Below are 18,349 nucleotides of genomic sequence, written 5' to 3' on the forward strand. Positions count from 1 at the left end.
GCATCAACAATCTACCACACATTCGAAGATTTGAAATTCAAAATTCAAAAATTTTACAGCTGTAGTGCATATCTACAGCAGTTAAAATTTGGGGACAATTGTTAGGGCACGGATTTTCAGTATCCTCAACAAAGATTATATTCAGAACGAATCCAGGATGCGGTATCCTCCAAGGTAACTGGTATCCTAATTACATTATATAACTAACACGATATTTGGTACTTTCCATGTTTACCAGGTCAAAGACCATTGCTTGATCTCCCGAGGACTCGCACTTATTGGTTATTAGAGCGTGGCAACTAAGGAAACATGCTATCTAACGGAATTAACGGCTAATTGATTTAGTCTAAAAGCTTCCTTAAATATAGGACTTCTAGTTAGTTTTATTTTTGTATAAATAGAGCTCTATACGGATCATAACACACACACTCTATCACTCGAGAACTTACTAGTACTCGCATTCTCTGTAATCACGATCAAGTTTGAGTTCCACAATTGTAAACACCTTTATTATTAATAAACCGGTGGTGATAGTTTTCACCGCCCGGGGTTTTTTGCTTGTTATTCTAAGGATAATGGGTTTTTTCTTCGCAACAAATCCTCGTGTTCAAGCACTTTTACGTTCATTTCATACAAGCACCAAGTCCCTATTACTAATTTGGTCACGAAATAATTGTTGTTAATTTTTGACCAAAACATACTGCATGAAAATTGACTATTAAACAGATTAATTAGATGGGAAAAGGAAGTAATAGAGTAAGGAGGAAGATTTAGCAGCCATTTAAGGGCGGATCCAGTGAGGGTTGAGCTAAAGCCCTTACACAAGCAAGCTTCCTTCAACTTATCTGGAATCGGGTTGATTTCCATTCTTTCGCGATATAAGGCTACATGTTCCTCAGGATCCGTGGACCCATCATATAACTTCATACTAGGGGCAGTAAAGCGCTTTGGTATCTCGGCATCACAAATTGGAGGAGCAAACCTGGATATGTTGTGGCTTGCTGCTGGTACTTCGGGAATAGGTTTGATGACTCTAGGCACACTCGATATCATGTCCTTGAGCTTTTGTAGCTCACGGACTATGGTTTGGTTGATCCCAGTGTCCTGCATACCAGCATGATTAGCGTCGAAAGATAAATTATCATAAATGTTACCTCTCGTGTGATCAAAAGATCTAGCTCCAAAGCTGCGTCTGGGGCACATTGTTTCAGCATCAACAGTTAGTCCAGCAGGAGCAGCGGTTTGCATGGGTATGAAGTCGCCTTCATGGACCTCCAATGGCCTGGACTGGGGTTCCTTCAGAGGTTCTTCTCCATAAGGATAGTAGGATTATGGACGCCGATGGATGATGGATTCTGTTTGGAAACCCAAGGATCCTGGTTGAAAGACTGAGGATCCTTGAAGTTGTTGGTTGGCGGATCCTTGACGGAATCCTAAGGGTTCAGGTTGGAATGCTGAGGATCCTTGCAAATGATGATTGAAGGATCTTAAAGGTTGACCCAATGATCCTTGTTGAAGGACAGAGGATCCTTGCGAATATTGGTCAGAGAATTTTTTCTGGGAGAGGTCCGCGGATCCTTGCTGAGGATAAGTAGATGCTGGGCACCTTTGGTCTGGGAAATCCGGAGTGCTGAAATCAAGCATCCTCGGCATAATGGGGCTTGTGTTTTCAGCGGCCTTCTAGGTCCTCCTGATTTCCTCGATCTCGTAGAAGATCCTCTGATTAGTCTTGTTCTGCTACTCCAAATAGCTCTTCATCTGTGAACACAAAACAGACACATCATTGTTAGCAGTTACCGTTTGGGAGACAGTAGTGGATTTCGATCCGGAGAAAACAACAGTCTCCTTCTTCTGAGCAACAGTTACTGGCTTTTGTGGCTTTGTAGAGCCAGGCAGCGGTGGCAAAGTCACTGGAGCTGGGACACTCGAAGCAGCAGTTGTGGGAATAGCTTTTCCATGGCAGGCCATTGAGTGAGTGATAATAAAGGATTGAATAGAGGTAAGGATTTTTTGTGATTAAAGCACCAGAGGCCCCACGGTGGGCGCCAAACTGTTTTGGTCAAAAATCAGTTTAAGGATCACATAACCAAATTCATATGTGAGGATTGGTGCTTGTATAAACAAAATATTCAAAGTAGTAATTGTAAAGATTGGACAACGAGATTTATACGAGGAAAAGCCTTTGGTAACTAGTATCCCGCCGGCATAAAAACCTCGGGTAGTGAAAAGTATCACTACCAAGTATATTAAACTCAAAAGAATTACAAGAGATGGAATCAAGGCTAATCATGATTACAGAGTGTTTTTGCTAAGAGTTCTAAGTGCTCTTGAGAGTTGTGTGTTGATCAGCCAAGGTTCAGTACATAAATACTAATTCCTACAAATCCGGCCACGTTTATTTACTTTTTCTTCATGACCATTCACGAACATGGACGAGCTGGATGGACCTGGTAAAATATGCTCTCCGTAAAAGTAGGAATTCCAGTAAGCACGTGTTTTATCTACAAAAAATAGATTAGAATATAACTCAAATTGACCGTTAAGGATCCTTGAACCACTGAGGATCCTTAGTCCTGCTAACAGTTGCCAACGATACTTGATTCTCGAGGATCAAAGATCCTGGTCCCAACAAGTATGTATGAACCAAATGATCTTACAAGCAGGTAAGTATTTATACTTTGACATTTCAACGTGTAAGTTATACGGAGAGGATACGGTATGAAGATTTAACAATGAAGTGAATATACCGTATATGTTGTAATGGTACTTATGCGGCGCATACCACCAGAAAGATAGAGGGACAAATGAACATAAAGACCAAGAAACCTATTTATAGGCTAGCTTGGGAACTTATGTGGCGCACATGTTATGAGGCGCATAACTTATGTGCCACATAAGTTGCTTTGTGTCAGGCATTAACGTACAATTCATTCCTAATTCACATGCTATCTTGACCTAACAACACAAGACCTAAGTACTAGACATTTCATGCTCTTACAGACTCTCCCTTGGATAGTACTTGTCTTGTGGCATCTAAGCAAACAGGCATTTTGTGGATCTGATATTGTTACAGCTTATGTCTCAAGGTGTGGAATACAATGAGAATTAACATCACAAGTAACTTTAAGCACATACTTCATTGATAATATCAAATGATTACAAGATTTGTTTAGGAACTTTCTCTCTCTAACCTCTCTCTCTAGCATATGACCTGAATGACCAAAAGTCTAACTAATCACGCATATGTCTCCTATTTATAGGAAACACATGAAATCTCACTTGGGGCATATATCTTATACGGCGCATATGTTATGCACCGCATAACATATGCGGTCCCTAAGGACTTATGCGCTATCACACACACAAACATATATATATGACATTTAAAGCCCTATACGAGCAAAACTAAGACCCTAGCAATAGACATGATGCTCTTACAAATATGATTATTGATTATTTTAACTGTAGTTAGTTTACGAACGGGTGTTAAAAATGATAGTATAATAGTGAATAGCTAATATAAATTCATGGCCAACTAATATAAATTCATAGCCAACGTGCTAAAAACAATACAACCAAGACTTGGAAGAATTCGTGTGTGTGTGTGTATACGATGTTGGAATAAAATATTTTTATTTAGTTTATTGTGACATTCGTGACAAAACCGGATACACCTTAGTTCTTACAAACTCGAATAAGCGTTTAACCGTTTATTGCATAACAAGCAAACGAATAACCGAACGGGTCTGGTTATGACCTAGAAATCCTGGGGGGCCATCTATAAGTGTTATACGTTTAATATAAGCTAAAATATTAGTAATATGGCCTTAGTTCGATAGCAAACAAGTTAAACGAAAACATGCTCGTTTAACTACCAGCTATAGATTTAAACGCGAAAGATAGTTACAAACCAAGCATTGTATCATCCGTTAAGCCAAAAAAGACTTACCAAACGCTTATTTGAAATGTTTTAAGCGATCCGTGAAAATATTTTTGATTTTTACAAACATATAGTATGTTTTTATAATTTTACTCAAAACTAGCCGAAAAACACTCGTTTTCGCTCCGTTTGTCGCACCTGATATACTTTTGTCGTCAAAAACCGAACCCGAAATAAATTTGGACTCCGAATTTCACGTTCGGGAACGTAAATCGAGAAAAGTGGGCCAAATGGGCCTAAAAGGGGGCCCAACAAGCCCAGCCCGCCAAACAAGACTTTTTACCCTTGGTTTCCTTTAAATATAAAACAAGTCCAAGATATTTTCTAACATCACTTTCATGAGAATTTTGGACACAACCTGCTCTCCATCAAAAACCAGCAAGAAACTCGGTAAAAATGTCATAAATAATCGATTTTCGGCTCGTTTAAATTTGATTAATACCATACAAACATAGTTTGATTGCCAAAAATCACTCCTAACCATGTAAAAACCCTAAAAATGGTCCATAAACATGTTTTGATCATACACATGGTGAGGAACCTGGTTTGATAGTTTTTTTTGGGCATAAACACGGATTAAAGGGTTGAAACGGCGTTTTTACGGTTCAAAAGTTTGTTTTTGTGCACTAGCCGAAACCCTAAGTTAAAGGCTGTTCTATTGATGAAACTTGCTTGGTTTGTGATATAAGACTTGTATCTAGCCTACATAGAAGCACAAGAGCTTGAAAAGTTGATTAGAAAGGCGGAAACGAACCAAAGCCGCTAAGGTAATGCCGAAACACTCGCTTACGGGCTGTTTAGGTTAAGGTTTTGATGTGCATATTATTAGGCCTTGAAATTTTTCAGGGACATCAGGGACCATGTCATTGATTCCCTGTTCAAATTTTATAATTTTTCGACCATCCGAGAATATTTGGTGAATTTATTACCGAATTGGGACGTTTAATGGGGAAAAATAGTTAAAATGCTCCAAAAATTATGAATTTTTTATGGGAACTCAGATTTGATGTATTTTGATCACATATGAATTTTGAGATCATTTGGGGAAGTCTAAAGGTATTTTGTACATATGCATTTGTGCGAAATTTTATAGCCGAATTTGGGCCGAAAAGAATATTGAACAAGCTTTTTACATTCTGGAATTAATACAGGTTGTTTTGGGAAATGATTTGAGTATTCAGGAATTTTTGTGAAATTCTTGAAAATTGTTTGAGATAAACGGACGATTTTCAAGCGAAATCTAGCTGATAAAATAAATTTTTATAAATTAAAAAATCAATAAATAATTCCAGAAATATTTTTATAAAAATCTACATATTTCAATTGATAAGTGTCTAAATTTTCATAATTTAATGATTAACGGTTAATTAATTATGCTAATTTGAAGATTAAACAAATTCAGTTTTTATAAAAACCGGCAAGTTCGCGACTAACGAACCTGCGGGAATATCAAAACACCAAGAGTGATCAAAAATCATATTTTTGGATTAATTAAGTAAAAACGAACTTTTCTATGAGAAACCTGGACAATCCGGATAAATTGTGCTCGTTTTTTTCTTAAATCAAACTGAATAAACGGAAACGGGCCCCGAGGCTAATCCGGTACCCCAGTATGTGATCCTTCTTTATAACTTAATCATTTTATTAACCAATACATTTACCCAAGCTTATTTCCCCATAACTGTTTTCTGAACGCGTAAACGAACAACTTGGCCCAGCTGGGAAAACGGGAATCTGAGCCAAGTTCGGTTTTAAGTATTAGACATTGAACAACATCACAACATAAGCCTATTGTCACTTTCTGGGTGTTACAACCACGCCCAGACTAGCTATACAGCCCAGCTTAGTATAAAAATTATAATAATATTAAAATATTAATATTATTATAATATGGACTATAGGGACTAAGTGATAACAAGGGAAACGAACCCCGAGCTGACCTCGCACTGAGTGCCTACAAAACCGTGAGTTTCATGACCCCTCTTTTCAAACTGTTTACAAACCTTTGGGGTGAAAAGCGTGTTTATATACATTATCTACCAGAAAACGGTTCAGGATTAGATTATCTGAACATGTATATATGAAAAATCCCTACAACCAAAGTTGAGTATGGCCTATGAGCCAAGTTCTGCTGCAACTTATAAACCAAAGTTGAGTATGGCCTACGAGCCAAGTTCTGCTTCAACTTATTAAACGAAATAACTTGATTATGAGATGAGTGTTAAGAAAATATTATGATTATATATGTTGTGGGCGGAAAGGGGGCCACAGTGATTAGTAATACGTGATAAATACTATATATATGTGTGTGTGTGTATTGTGTGTGTGTGTGTATAATATATATATATACATACATACTATGTGTATAGGTATAGGAAATTCTATGTGTAGAAAATAATAATTGTTTATGTGTACAATGTGTAATGTTTGAGTTACGTGAAACCATTATGGTCAGCAGAGGGACCATAGTGGTGATTTTACGTGGAGCCGTTGTTGGCGGAAAGGGGGCCACAGGGGTTGATTTTATTTGGAAAATAAAGGCACGAAGTACGAATGAGCAGTCACGATTTTATCGTAGTTTCAAACTCTATCATAAACTTATACACATACATATCAGTATACAAAGACGTAGATATACATATATAAACGTAAATACATATTTTTACATACGCGCGTACATACAAACTATGACTGTGTGGTACGCAGAGCTGATTTCGTTAAACTTATGAAACTCACCAACTATTCGTAGTTGACCTGTTTTAACATGCTTTTCAGGTAATCAGATATGAGAAGTAATTTCCTGTGCGTTACGTGTCTGACTGATGATTGATGTCGTGGGCATTTGAGTTAGAAGTAAAGTAATTGAAGAACCGGTTTGATTGTATCACCTAGTTTGTAAAAGAGATTAGAACGATGTAATATATTGTAAATTAGTTAGTAATGTTACTTTATGAACAATGTATTTGATACCAGATGTATCTGTTGCATTTCCGTTTTACGCTTTCGCAAATCGCTTAACGGGGTGTGACATTTATAGAAACAATACAACCAAGACTTGGAGTATTTGATCATTTACTATTTATAGTAAGTAAAGAAGATAAGGTAGAGGGAAAAAGGAGAATTGGCGAGCAAGATAAGGGTCGGACCCTTGAAACCCGGTTACCCAACTCGCAAAACCCTTAAATAGACCCGAATATATAATATGGGTCGGGTTAAGGGTATTTAAATTTCACCTTAAAGGGTAAAGGGGTTTCAAGGGTCCGACCCTTTTTCAAACCCTTAACAATTTTACTAGTTTCTAGATAGATATACATCAGATTCGCGGTTAATCTGAAATTTAAAAGAGATACATATTTCATATATGATTAATACGAAATTTCCCAACTACTAAGAAAAATAAAAATAAAGGGTCATACTACTTATTGGAAACATATATATGGGAATCACAGACTTGTTTTCTACATGTAATTTGTGAATGTGAATATTATTTGCATCAATTGAAATGGTTGATAAACTTTCAAGTTAGACTTTACTATATTATTAAATGAAAGTATAATTGTTCTAGGATTCATATATTAAAGTTATGAGATATGCAACTAGTAAATGCAGAAAAATAGATGTGATTACTTCCTTAAAGGGTAAAGGGTTGGACCCTTAAAACCCTTATTTATACCCGGACCTTTTATTGTTTAGAGGGTAGGGTCTCAGGTCCACGTTTCTTCCTAAAAGGTTAAAGGGTCCGGATAGGATATTAGGTAAAAGGGTCAGGTCTTACCCTTTGAACAGTCCTATTGGTGAGAAGTGTTTTTCAAAGGTTAATCTATCATGGCCATGCGCATCTTTATTTCATTTGTAAAAGCCCAATGAGCTTGTTTACATTAAGGACTCGGGCCTAAACATACACGAACTAAACAAAAGCATATAAATTACAAACGTGAATTAAACGAACAAACACAAAAGACATAAACATATGAAATGGGCTCTACATCTTTATAACTAAAAATATATATAATGTTATATTATGTTATATTATATACCAAAATACTAACCCTAAATAATACATTGAGCTAGGCTCCAGATGCATCCAGCATCCAAACACCACAAATAATAGTGGCGCATATCAATATCTCCCGCGTATACCTAGTATTACAGGTTTGTGTTTGTGTTTGAGAAACAGGTACACGATGATATACATGTTTTGTTTTCGTGTCTTATCGTGTATGTGTATACACGATATGCCAATCCTACTCTAACACATGTAATTATAACCAAAAGAAGCAGTGCTCTAGCGTTACCCTAGTAACTTTCTCTACGTCAACGGTTCAAGTATCGTTTGTGACAAAATGTTGTGTGCGAGCAAGGAGTTTTGCAACAGTGGGCCTCAAGGCGTGGGTTTTCTCTGGATCTGGTGGCGAGCCGGGTCACCATCACTATCAGCGATCTGGGCGTGAATAACCTTTTGTCAATAGGTGTATCTGGGTAACTGGGTTGTTTATATATATATATATATATATATATATATATATATATATATATATATGGGAGATTTCAAATGAGAACCCCTTTGAGTTTTAAGAACTCAAAAGAACTCAGTGTAACGATTTTTTTTTCAATTTTTTTTACACATGTGTAATATATGTATGTCACATACACGTAAAAAAATTATAGAATTTTTTACACGTCGAGTCAACTTTTTACATATGTGTAATGGACGTAAAAGTTAGTATAACCACTTACATCTTTATTCTCTCTCCTACTTTGACTTTTTTGCCAGATTTAATCTCAACCACATATTCCAATCCATTTAATTAAATATGTGGCCTAGAATGAAGTTGTTAAGTTTTTAAAACTCAACATATTTCTTAAAAGATTTCTCCCCTATATATATATATATATATATATATACTAAAAAAACAAATTGTAATTATTTTACAATAAACAGTATTCATAAAATAGTAACTAGAATAAACCACTTAGTTTATGACAAATGTACAAATGTTTTAGTTTTAAGGTTGATATTAATAAAATATTTGAAGTTTATTCCTTATCCATAGTAAATATATTTTAGTATCGAAATTAATTCCATTCATTTTAAAGTTCGATTTTACTATTTTTTTATTTCTACAATAGTTTTAACATATATTATTTTTCTCTTACAAATTTCTAAAGACTGTAGTTTCTTAAATTCTGAATACTGTTGCGATGAGTTTATTTTTATTTATGTATAACTATAAGTTTTGTTCGAAACCGATATAGGTCAAATATAATATATTTTTAACTTTTTTTTGCAACGTAATGATATTCTAAATTTGAATGCAAACGACAATGTTTCTATGTATGCCTTGATATAAATTTAATTCAATACCATGCTCACGCAATGCGCGACCAAAAACGTGCCAAATATAATATATTTTTTATTTTATTCATGACAACTTAGTTTTGTTTACTTATGTGTCGATATAAATTTATTAAAAACCGAATAATCGTAATACGTAAACAAACTTTATTAATTTATGTTTTATCAACGTCCCCGTCACAACATGTTAACTGATGTGTATCAATAGTTCCGCGGGAACGGTTACCGGTTATAATTAAGGGGAGATATAATGTGCGGATGCTATGAGTTTGAGATTAAAAATAAAAAAATGAAAAGAATATCTGGCTCACAGTGGCCGAAGATACTGTGTCTCCATTCAATTCTTATTTGCCCTTTCTGACGTGGCAAAGATGGCACGTGTAAAAGTGACGCCATGTGTCTCTCCTCCGCCCCTAAATTGGTACTTTCTTTCTTTCTTTCTTTGCACTTTTACCTTCTAAACTAATGGAGTCGCCGTTACCAGATCTCACTGTCACCGAGTTTAATCCATCCGAAACGGAATCGGACTCGTTTTTATCCGCTGAAGTTAGGTTTCATCCGATCAAGGTAATAATTCAACTCATGCTCTATATATCTTGTATTTTGACTCTTAATTGGGGATTTTGATTAGGTAGTAATTAGTATACATGTTATGTCTTATAATTGGTAATTAGGTTAGAAAAGATGGAAATAGTGAGATTTTGCTGAATTAATAGCTATAAGAACATTAACTGTTGCTTCTATGTAATGAGAAACTGAAAGATTTAGGTTTAAACTAACAAGTTATGATAATTTGTTAAACATGTTATCAATAAGTAAATGAGCAAAAGTTTCATTTAGTGTTAGGTAAACAATTGAGTTGCATTTCGTCAAATGAAAAAATGGCCGACTTTAGCTCTTCTGGTTTTCATGTGCCAATTTGAGACTGCCGTGCAGCAAAATAGGACACTATTTTCATGTTTTGCTAGATGTTGGGTATTAAGATTCTTAAATCACTGACCGAGTGAGTTCAACTTGCTAAACATGTCACACATTTTCCGCTTCCTAATCTGCTAGATTTGCTTATCCAAGATCATTTGCTAATTGCTACTTCTTTCCTTAACCTACAGACACTCTAAATTGTGATAAGATTGGGTGATTCTATGTTCAAATGCTTTTGAGTTTTTACCCTATTATGAACTTTTTTTATATCTGCAAAAGAGAAAAAAGAAAAATAAATTTTATCTGTGTGTTTGTGTGGAATTTGATGGTTTGCTACCTGTTACGCATATGGGGACCTGGATCTTCAACTTGGCTGAATTACAAATATATCTTGGTTTTTTCCTGTGTATATTAGAACTAACCCGCTTCATGCGGATATATATGTGTAATTTGAAACATTTCAATAAAGGTATTTAGGTCAATATAGTTTCACGTGTATGATGACGTATCAATTCTGTTGTAAAACCCCTAGGAAACATCAAAGGGTTAATGTATTTTACGTTCCTACCTTTTTAAGCTATATGAACTACTTGTCATTTCTTAAATAATGCCAATATCGATTTGTGAGTGAGCTGACATCTTGTAACAGATAGCATGGACAAACGAGAAGCATGATCTGTATCTTGATCATTTGGAATCATCATTTGTTAAGCAGTTGCACCGGTCTATATTGAAAAAACATTTAAAGCGTGAAGGTAAACAATGCTTTGTGAGAGCAACCAAAATGCAGGACTGCACCACTACTATGAGTTTCTGCGCACGGGACAATAATAGTTGTTCCAATGAGGCTGGAATCAGTACAGAGCAGGCTTTTGAACGGCATGGGAAATCTCTTAATTACTTTGAAGGTGATTATTAATCTTTCATGTTAAGCGTTTGTGTCCAAAAAGTTTTTATGGGAACACGTGCGGGTAGGGACAGGAAATCTCTCAGATTTTCTAACGCCTAATTTTCGTGTCTTAAGTATGTTCATGCAGCGCGTATATGGTAGTAACATGTTTTCTTGATTCTCTCTATGAACGCGCTTGTAGATTTTTCTAATAACGGTGAGTCTTCGGCACTGAAAAACTCATGGGGTCCAACTAGGGGTAGAGTGGCTTTGTTGCCACGATCCGTTGAGATTTAGCATGGCATCACCCTGCTAATCATTGAGATCAGGTAGGATTAATGGAATCAGGTAGGGTTAAGGCGCGCGCGCAGGGAAGGTTGAGTTTGTAATTTTGATTTATTAGTTGATAACTGGATTCTAGGGTTGTAAAAGTCACCCTGCTTCTCAATGGATCAATGGAACTAGGTAGGTTAAAACGAGTGACAATTAAAGTCATTTAAGTTAGATATTGAGCTATATACTTTTGGCTTAGAAACGGAAAGTGAGGTAAATTTAATCAAGTTTCATCAAGAGTAAGAAAACTGTGTCACGGGGAAAAAAACTTGAAAAAGTGCAAGATCATCTTTATAACAACCGAAACTTTATAAATGGCCATAAAGTCATTTACTTTTCCACCATTGAACATTTTTATCTTGTGGTCCTCATTTATATGGCGTCACAAGAAATATAGATATGATTATGGGCGTCCCATTTGCTTTAAACAACGAGAAACAATACAAATATTAAATTGTTAAAATGTATAGATCCCAATAGTTTCTGTGAGAAACTCAAATTCATTTATTTATATGCAGAATTCTCTGACCAAAACTTTCCCGATGAAGCTGACGAGCCGATGTGTGTAACAACGAGATCAAAGACTATTGTATCGTAAGTTAGAAGCAAAAATAATTCAGGTAAAGTTTATTCCCCTCACATTATTAATGGTAAGGCAAAAAGGACTAGCCAGCAGTGTTGACTAACGAATAAAAAATTGTCAATTTGTGCTGGTTGAGACGGGTCGGATTGACTTGGGTTGATTGATTGGGATCACCTTTTTCTCACCTTTTTTAAAATATTTTTGTTAACATGCGATTTTATCCATTTGACCCGATTCCCTTTTTCTGTTTTGTAAAGTTGACTCATTTGACCTTCTAAGGACAAAACATAACCCGTATTAACCAGCTTCCCTTTTGGTGATTTTTTTAAATCAACGCTTTTGACCTATTAGAGATAAAACATAACCCGAACCGACACGCTTGTAAGTGTACGGATTGAAAAGACCACCTCACTGTTTTACACAGTCTTTATAACTAACAGATATTGCGTGCAGGAAGCTCAGCTGTGAATACAAACGCAACATATGGACCCAAAACAGATACGCCATCAAAACTTTCTTATAAATTCTTGGTCTCTCTATAACTTACCTTCAACCTACACCTTTTCTTTCTATTTTGGCAACACAATATGGACCCGACCCATTGACCCGGCCCTACAAACTCACCCTATTTTATATATAAAAGTGTGAGCTGAATAGTTTAGATCAACAATCTGAACGATGGTTTTGTAGAAAAAAAAAGTAGAGGTATATAATTATGTTGATCTTGGAATATTCTGTTTGGCTGGTGGGATTCTATTTCTCAATCATCGTATTTGGTTTTTATTTTTGTTGTAATTTGACCATTATTCTTAGTAAATAGTTTGCAACAAGGATTAAATATTGGACAAAATGTGTAAATTTGAGGAAAAAACAACTTGGTATTTATGTTATTTAAACACTATTCTAAATTTGATGTGTTTTGGGGTTATTAATTTTTTTTAAAGATTTTCAGAAGATCTTAAACAACGAACCAATATGGTTTTTATTGGTCCCAACTATTTCACTTTTGTCGGCGTTGGTCCCAACTTTCATTTTGGCTGGCAACGGTCCCAACTTTCACATACGTTTCTTCCACCAGTCCGCGACTAACGGAATACTAACTCTGTTATGTCAATGCTGACGTGTCCATCCAACTTGTCAAAAACATATTACGTGGCAGCCAACGAGGATATTATGTCTGTTTATGTAGATTATACGTAAGCCCTAATCTCTCTCCCAACTTTCATTCACTCTCAAGCCCTAATTCTCAAAATCTCCAAATTGGTCACACCCAAGCATTCTCCTTGATTATACGAGCTTCATCCGTCGGGTACTCCTAAACCAATTCTTCTTCAGCTCAGCCTCTGTCATCACATCCACCTCAATTGAACCCAAATAAGTGGTAATTGTGATCGGTTTGGTTCAGTTGTTGATTATGTGATCCGTGGTTAAGCACGAGGCTCCGGGGTTGTTGTCGGATGCTGCAGAGACTAGAAGGAGTGGTTTTGATGGGCGTTTGGTGATGGGGAAGATGCGAAGAGGGGTTTGGGATGTGGGTTTGGTGTATTGGTAGTGTGTGAGGTCAGGTGAGTGGGGGGTTGTTGATACGGTGAAGTTCAAAGAGTGAGCCATTGATGGTGGTTCGTGGAAGAACAGTAGAGAGTTGAAGAAGACAACGAGGAGGTTGAGTACTGCTTGTTGTTGGAGAGGTTGAGTTTGACAAGTAGGCAACCATGTCATTTGTTTTTGACAAGTTGGATAGACACATCAGCATTGACATAAGGGAGTTAGTACTCCGTTAGTCACGGACTGGTGGAAGAAACGTATGTGAAAGTTGGGACTGTTGCCAGCCAAAATGAAAGTTGGGACCAGCGCCGACAAAAATGAAATAGTTGGGACCAATAAAAACTAATTTTCCATATAAAAAGATGTTCCATTTTGAAGATTTCTTGCTCTTAACTTAGTTGGGAAGATTTGTTTCTATAAAAAGATGTTCCATTTTTGAAGACTTTATATATTATATCCAAATGTGTATACATCTTTACAAGGTTGTTAAATTTTAAAAAAATGATACTAAATTTAAGTTAAAAGACATACCAGTCAATCTCTTTTTAACTTTGGTTAATATAATGCAGATATGATTTTCTGTTAACTTAAAAACACCTACCGATCACCATTAATTTGATGTATCTTATGCACCCGACAATATGTAGGTTAGTAGAATAGTTGACCTGAGAATTAAGAGTTTAATTTGTTAAAATTTACCCTTACATTGTATGGTGATAGAGTCGTCCACCGACCATGGTTTTATTATTATTATTATTATTATTATTATTATTATTATTATTTATTTATTTATGGTTGGTTCTTCAAATGCTATGAGCTTTGGTGGTTGATCTGCGGTTGGACCTTGTATTGATCTTGTGTAGTGTGTTCTCTAGTTCTTCGAGTTCGTGGTTACTAACTAGTCTCGTATGGTTGTTTTAGCGGATCAAATATAATCATCTAATGACAGACTTTATGAATTAATGATTGACTATTAAACGCAAGTTTGTAAAACAACCAAATAGATCTTATGTTAGTTTGTTTTCATCAAACCATACAAAATATTCCTATTCGTGCCAATACATTTAGTAAGGCTTTCAAAATACATAATTTAGTCATTCCCAAAAGTCCGTCCCTCCTTATGGAATGACCTTAACCGAGCGTCTTAAAATTAAAAACAAAATTACACAAAACTGCTCATGAACTCTAGAAATTAATTAAGATCACTGGAAACTCGGATTCATAATCAAATTGACTACATCTGCCCACATGCAATCATGAAACATGAGGTTTCTATGCTAAATAGCATCATAGTTTGTTCAAATTCGAGCACGATCAACTAAACCCAAGGTTATTTTTATCATGGATTTATCAAGCTTGTATGTTTGGAGCGAGAGTGAATATTTGATGTAATGAGCATGAACTTCTTCCCACACACGCACGCATGGTACTACTCTTCAAGAAATCGCACGCGCACTCATACACATGAACTCTCATAAAGGAATGGACTTCTTTGTCAAATATGCTCCCCATTTTCAGTAAGGCCCTCTCACTATACTAAACGTTAAAGTAGCACAAAACTTATAATTGCAACTTGTCTAGTATTTTATTTCTATTAAACTCGTACTAGTATATAAAAAATAAATACTTGAAAGAAGGGCCTTTTCCAAAAGTTAATAAAATTGGGATTTTGGTGTCACAAATTCTCTTATTTAAAATAGACATGATCATTAGCGAACTAACATTCTGATTCATTTATGGAAGAAAGGAGATGGGCAGTTTGGTCAAATGATCTAGGTTCTTCTGAAATATCCAAGCCATCCTCCATGACCACCGGTATCTTTTTCTCCTCTTTGGCATGTCCCCATATCACCATGTAAAATCCAGTAGCAATTATAACCGCCCCAATAAAACTGTGCAACAAAATTCAAAGATTCAAGAACATCCATGATCATCAACAGGTTCCATTTATCGATGAAGTAACATATTGGAACGAGTTGGATTAGTATAAGCATATCCCAAGATCACTGGAAGTTTAGATGTGTGATTACATTTCTTATAATAGTTTTACCTAAGAAATTTCACCATTGCCATAAATGAAGATTTACCGTTCTCGTTCTGATTCGTTTTACTGCAGAAGCTGCATAACTATTATTTATTAATGGTTAAGTTCAAATTTTGTGATGAAAGATTAACCATTTACCTTCCTAGATGAAGCGAGTCACCAAGAAATGAGACTCCCATGATCACCCCAAAAACAATTGAGAGGGGCGTGAACATGATCACGAAAACTGGACCTTTCTTCCACAAGCACCAAGTCATAATATTTTCACAAATCACAACAGAATAAACCCCCTTCAAATAGATCAAGTCAGTCTACCAACACCAACATATATAGATGTGTTGCCTAACTTTAAAAACTCGTCTACTTCACTCAACTTACCCCCAAAACAACAGCTGTCACCGTAATTCAACGCTGAAGAATCCATGCACTTCGATCTCGTCCCAAGAAAGGGGAAAGAGCTACACATTGAATTGTCCCAAAGAGGATGTAGAAGAAAACAATGGTTTGTTGATCCGGGAACTCTCTAGTTGTTGACGTCTGGATGTGTAGATCAAGAACTAGTTAATTACATATTTGCATCAGTGAATGTATACTACTTAGACCTTCCGCATCAAGGCCATCCATAGCTTATGTGGAGGAAATTTGTGAGAAGAATGGAAAATACAAGTGTTGTGGAGGTTGATGTGGAGGCCATCCATCCTTAAAGATCCTTCATCAAGGATGGTGGTTTGTAGGTCCTCCATGTTGGTGATATTAAAATTATGAGGTTGTTGTGGGAAAAATGAATATGTTATTGTTGTAGGTAAAAGTGTCTGTGAAAAAAATAAATAGAAAGTTGACGTGGCACGCTGACTAGGCTGTTTGTAGAGAAAATTACTCTAAACTGATGCGGACGGTGTTATACCATTACATAAAACATGCATGATACAATTATTCACATACGGTATTGTCATGAAATGAAAATATTTTACATATAATATCTATTATGTGAAGTATATTGTGCACATTTCAAGGAATGTGAAAGTATGTAATATTTTGTTGCAATTAACCTATCGAGGAATGGACTTCTAATTATAGCCCATCTTTTCTTCAAAACACTAAAACATTGTTCTATAACGTTTCTTGCTGCTGAGTGCTTCTTGTAACGTTTCTTGCTGCTGAGTGCTTCATTCTATAACGTTTCTTGCTGCTGAGTGCTTCATGTAACGTTTCTTGCTGCTGAGTGCTTCATGTTGCAACATGAAGCACTCAGCAGCAAGAAACGTTATAGAACAATGTTTTGGCGTTTTGAAGAAAAGATGGGCTATAATTAGAAGTTTTGCAACATGAAGCACTCAGCAGCAAGAAACGTTATAGAACAATGTTTTGGCGTTTTGAAGAAAAGATGGGCTATAATTAGAAGTCCCTCTTTCTATCCGATCAGAATACAAAATAAAATTATACTTGCATGTTGTCTTATGCATAACTTTATTCGATGAGAAATGGCATATGATCCTCTTGATGATGATGAATTTATTGACACAAATAATGACACGGATGACGAAGATCTTGACTCACTTGTGGAACATATTACAACAATTGGGACCTCGAATGAATGGACAAACTTCAGGCAAAATTTAGCAATATTTATGTTTAATGCATGGACATCTAGACATCAATGATTCTCTAGATTAGTGCGTTTTTAGTTATGTTATTTTGGTACTGTTTGTTATATGGAGTTTTCTTATAATAAATTTGATGTTTTTATGTGTTTGTCATCTTATGTTGTTATTTACACAACATTGAAATGTTTTTTTTTGTTTATTTATACAACATTAATTTTTGATGTGAAGGTATGGAACTACAACTTTATTCTGAAAGGGGTCCAGAAAAAAATAAAAGAAAATGGAACGAAAATGAAGATGCGAAGTTTGTTGCAGCCATGCTTGATGTGCTTAATGTGGGATCCAATTACAAATCCGGTAACGTGTTTAAACCTGGATTCTATAATGCAGTGGAGCTACAACTTGCAAACTTACTACCTGAAGCCGGCATAAAAGCAAAGCCACATATAGAATCACGTATAAAGACAATGAAGACTAATTGGTTTGCCGTTCATGATATGCTGGCATGGAATAATACAAGTGGTTTTGGTTGGGATTACAATAAAAACATGCTCGACGCTCCCCAACCTTATATTGTTTTATATAGTATTTTCTTTTATATTATCATTTATATATTTTCTTAACTCTTAGTCTCTGATCATGATGATGTGCGTTGTTAGGTGCACAAAAAAGTAGCAAAATGGAGAGGAAAGAAATTTCCTCACTACTGGGACTTGTGTGTTGTATTTGAAAAGGGATCGAGCAACTGGTAAAGATGCGCAAACTGCTTTCGATATTATATCTGACATAAATAGAGAAGAACAACATGCTACTGGAGATGGCTTAGATGATATATGTGTTGACCAGCCACTAAACAGTCCTTCAAATGTTGTATCCGGAGAAGAATCAAGTGTACAACGAAAGAGAAAAAGGCGTAATAGTTGGGATCCTTTAATGAACAGCTTGAAAGAGTCGGCAGAAATAATTGGTTCGGAGATTAGGGGGGCTACAGATACATTCAATAGAATTTTTGGAACGGAAAGCAATAGAGAGGAACTACGTAACAAACTTTAGGCAGAGATGAACAAAGTTGTGGGTTAGACTACTCGCCAGTGTAACAAGGCTGTATGTAGGATCGCCAGTGATACTGCTTGA

The 18,349-nt window shown here is 35.8% G+C and overlaps 1 pseudogene; it reads left to right on the forward strand.

Moving 5' to 3' along the window:
• The first annotated feature begins 17,445 nt into the window (after positions 1 to 17,445).
• Positions 17,446 to 18,349, forward strand: LOC143569248 (uncharacterized; annotated as a pseudogene).

Source organism: Bidens hawaiensis, unplaced genomic scaffold (genome assembly GCF_021521415.1).
Source record: "Bidens hawaiensis isolate Kalapana, Puna unplaced genomic scaffold, B.hawaiensis_p1.1 tig00024430_1, whole genome shotgun sequence".
Lineage (NCBI taxonomy): Eukaryota > Viridiplantae > Streptophyta > Magnoliopsida > Asterales > Asteraceae > Bidens > Bidens hawaiensis.